Below are 4,376 nucleotides of genomic sequence, written 5' to 3'. Positions count from 1 at the left end.
CCAGGCCACGGAGAACCGACGCCCTCCGGACGTCCGGCAGCTGGGCACCCGAACCGAAACTACGGATGACCGAAACCACTGGATGTCCGACCGATGCACACCCGAACCGAATCTACGGACGACCGACGACTTCCGGACGTCCGGACCGTCACGAAGCTCCGGACGACCGACCCCCTCCGGACATCCGACGCGCCCACGACAGAGTTGATTCTACGAACGCCCGAGCCCGACCGGACGTTCGGACCGTCCCGAGCCTCCGGACGTCCGATGCCTTCCGGACGTCCGGCACCTGAGTGACCGCACCTGCGCGCTGGAGCCCTTGTACCCCTTAACTTTGACATCCATTTGCACTAAGACTATAAATAGGACGCCCCCACCTCCTATTGTGGGTAGCATAGGTTTAGCTCATATTTTGTGTGAGAGCCTTGCTCATCCACTTGGCTACTTCTCCTCGGAGCTCAGGACCTCTTCGGAGAAGATCCCCCAAGCGGATTCAAGACCCCGTTCTAGGGAAGACCATCAAGATCTCCGTACGGAGAAGAACTGTTCCTTTGTATCCTTACCTTGGTTGATTGTGGATCATATGTCACTCTATGTTGTCGGTGATCTAGCACTCGTGTGATTGATTCTATGTCGGTTTAGTGATTCTCTCTCTCGTTTTTCCCGTGGTTCCCCTTTGTGCTTCCGCGTGTTCTTCGTGATTCCCCGTAGGATCCACTCCAAACGTGAAAGATCGGCCCCATAGGGATCCACCCTACATCATTCGGTCATCCCCATGGACCTTCCGTCGCCTCACCAAGCGCCAAGAGGACCCATGACACGAGCCCAAGCTAAGGCTATTGAAGATAAGGTGAACTCGCTCCTCTCCGGACTCCCTCTTCCTACTCGCGAGACATGGCTACTACCTCATTCGTAAAGTCTGTGTGTGATCAGGTGCCTGGAAGCGAGCCATGGAACAGCTACATACAAGAGCCAAGACGGTGAGGACCCCAAGCATGATGGACAAGAAGCGCTGCCGCGGAAGCTACAGGCGTCGGACGACCGACCAAGTCCGGACGTCCGACGAGTCCCAGGACACAGACGACCGAGCCCTCCGGACGTCCGGTACCTGGCCACCCGAACCAAATCTACAGAAGTCCGTGATGCCACGGACGACCAGGCGACAAGCACCCGAGCCAAAACTACGGACGACCGATGGCCTACGGACCTCCGGTCCATCCAGAAGCTCCGGACGACCGACCCTCTCCGAACGTCCAACGCAACCAAGACAGAGCCGAATCTACGGACGTCCGAGCCCTGCCGGATGTCCGGACCGTCCCGAGCCTCCGGACGTCCGATGTCTTCCGGACGTCCGGCACCTGAGTGACCGCACCTGCGGGCTGGAGCCCTTGTATCCCTTCACTTTGACTTCCATTTGCACTAAGACTATAAATAGGACACCCCCACCTCCTAGTGAGGGTTAGCATAGGTTTAGCTCATATTTTGTGTGAGAGCCTTGCTCATCCACTTGGTTACTTCTCCTCGGAGCTCAGGACCTCTTCGGAGAAGATCCCCCAAGCAGATTCAAGACCCGTTTCTAGGGAAGACCATCAAGACCTCCATACGGAGAAGAACTGTTCCTTTGTATCCTTACCTTTGTTGATTGTGGCTCATATGTTACTCTATGTTGTCGGTGATCTAGCACTCGTGTGATTGATTCTATGTTGGTTTAGTGATTCTCTCTCTTGTTTTCCCCGTGTTTCCCCTTTGTGCTTCCGAAGTGTTCTTCGTGAATCCCCGTAGGATCCCCTCCAAACGTGAAAGATCGTCACCGTAGGGTTCCACCCTACATCACTAATTATCCATCTTTTGCTACTCCTTATGCTAAATGTTTGACACACACATCTTGGGAACAATATTACATCAAGGATGGTTATCTTATGAAAGCTAACAAACTATGCATTCCCGAGTCTTCTCTTCATTTGCTCCTTTTGCAAGAGGCTCATGGAGGTGGACTCATGGGATACTTTGGACGCGACAAGACATTCACCACGCTCTCCAAGAACTACTTTTGGCCCAAGATGTTCCGTGCCGTCTCACGCTTCACCACCCGATGCTCTATGTGTCGCAAAGCTAAGTCTAAAGCTCAATCACATGGTCTTTACATGCCTCTTCCTATTCCTTATCAACCTTGGGAAGACATTAGCATGGATTTTGTACTTGGTTTTCCTAGAACTCAAAATGGAAAGGATTCCGTGTTTGTTGTTGTGGACCGATTTTCTAAGATGGCACATTTCATTCCTTGCAACAGGATAGACGATGCTTCACACGTTGCAAATCTCTTTTGTAGGTAAATCTTGCACCTCCATGGAGTACCAAAGACAATAGTCTCCGACCGTGATGTCAAGTTCTTGAGTTACTTTTCGAAGATGCTATGCACCAAGCTCGGAATCAAGCTGTTGTTCTCATCCCCATACCATCCTCAAACCGACGGCCAAACGGAGGTGACAAACTGGACGCTCTCCACTCTACTTCGCGTGTTGGTCAAGAAGAACATCAAGGAGTGGGAGGCATGTCTACCCATCGCCGAGTACGCCTACAACCGTGCAAGACATTCGACTACCGGCAAGTCACCCTTCGAGGTCGTCTACGGCTTCAACCCGTTGTCCCCTTTGGACATTCTACCCCTTCCTCTACAAGAACGCACCAACATGGATGCTAGTGCATGGGCAAACTACATCAAGAAGATGCACAAAGATACAAGGCACACAATCGAGAGCCAAGTACAAAGACTAGTGTCGTGGGTTTGTCACGGCAGATGTCCTCATGAAAGGACTTAGTCGTGGAGCCATCGCTACGGGTTAACTTGAAGGGATTAAAGCGGACACAAAGACACAAGGGTTTATACTAGTTCGGCCCCTTCGATGAATGTAAAAGCCTACGTCTAGTTGTGATGGAATTGATGTGGTTTCGATGGCTAGGGAGCAAACAAGCTTCGCCCAGGCTCGAGTTGTTGTTGTCTGTCCTTGAACCCCGCCGGGTCGTCCCCTTATATACACGGGTGACGCCCGTCGGTCCACAGAGTCCCACACCGGTTCATACTCGTATCGCGGTTGGTCTCTCTCTATTCCTAACTTACAATACAAGTTTACATACCAAGCCGGTTTACGGCTACAAGTTCTAAACCGACTACAGGCCTTGGGCCTTCATCTGCTTAATCACCTTTACACTACTAATGAAGTTAACCCGGCCCAGGTAGGCCGGTTCACGCCTAGTGATAATATCCCCAACATTAGGCCCCAGATTGATTTGAACTGGTTCATGTCAATCCTTCACAAAAATCTTTGTCTTCAACATCTTCTGGTAATTGGTAAACCGCCATGCCGTCATCATCTCTGGTTGCCGTACACCGGCATGACGTCATCATTAAGTTAACATTTATAACGCCTTCTTTTATTAATAGACCTGCGATACCCAAGGCAGCAACTCCACGTCCGAATCTTGTGGCTCCTAGATTCGCGCGCCTGACACACGTCCTTTGCCTTATAAATAGGATCGAAGGGTCATTTCCTTTTCTCCCCTTCGTCTCTTTCTCTTCGTCTTCCTCCCGTCGCCAGCCTCGGAGCTCCGTCGTCGCCATTAACCTCTGCCTCGTCTTGGGCCGCTGCATCAACCTGAACGTTCCAGAGCACTGCGGTATCTTTCCGCATCTTCCTCGATTCCGGTAAGCCTTCTGCTCTTCTTAACATAGATCTGTTCTAGGGTTTCATGTTCTTGCTGTGCTCCTTACTTGTTCATACTCATACCTAGATTCCTGGATAGATCTGTGAAACCCTGCTCTAATTAGCAGTAGCCTTTTAGCATCCACCTGTAGTTTCACGCTTAAGTCCATAGATCTCATCTACATACCTGCCCATTGATTCACTTCCGCTCTGCTTTAATCTTTTGAATATTTTCTGTTTTTCTGAACTTGCTTCAGATCCATTACTACAATAGGACCTTGTGAAAATTGTTTCTGCATACTTAGCCATCCGCAACCTCAATTGCTTTCAATGTTTAGATCAGGAGGTTTAACTTAGTATAGAAAAAAGTTAATAAACCGGTATATACCATTAGTCCCCTTGTTGAACCGCCAGAACTCTTTGGCCATATGATGCCACTTCATAAAAATCCGGTTTAAGTATACTGCCCCCGGTTTAGCCTTGTTCATACCAGTGCCTTCTTTTATCCAACATGTTCTTGAACCGGAATCACCTATTTCTTGTAGATCTCACCATGGCCAAACAAGTATATGAGTGCAACTGGGTTCCTTCTCGTGTCACAGAAACCCAGTTGGATGATTTAGTCTTGATCGGTGCTTTAGACAGCAAAGAGACTATCCACTGGAGGGTTCCTGG

This window comes from Triticum aestivum, chromosome 4B (genome assembly GCF_018294505.1).
Source record: "Triticum aestivum cultivar Chinese Spring chromosome 4B, IWGSC CS RefSeq v2.1, whole genome shotgun sequence".
NCBI lineage: Eukaryota > Viridiplantae > Streptophyta > Magnoliopsida > Poales > Poaceae > Triticum > Triticum aestivum.
This window is presented reverse-complemented; position numbering follows the sequence as displayed.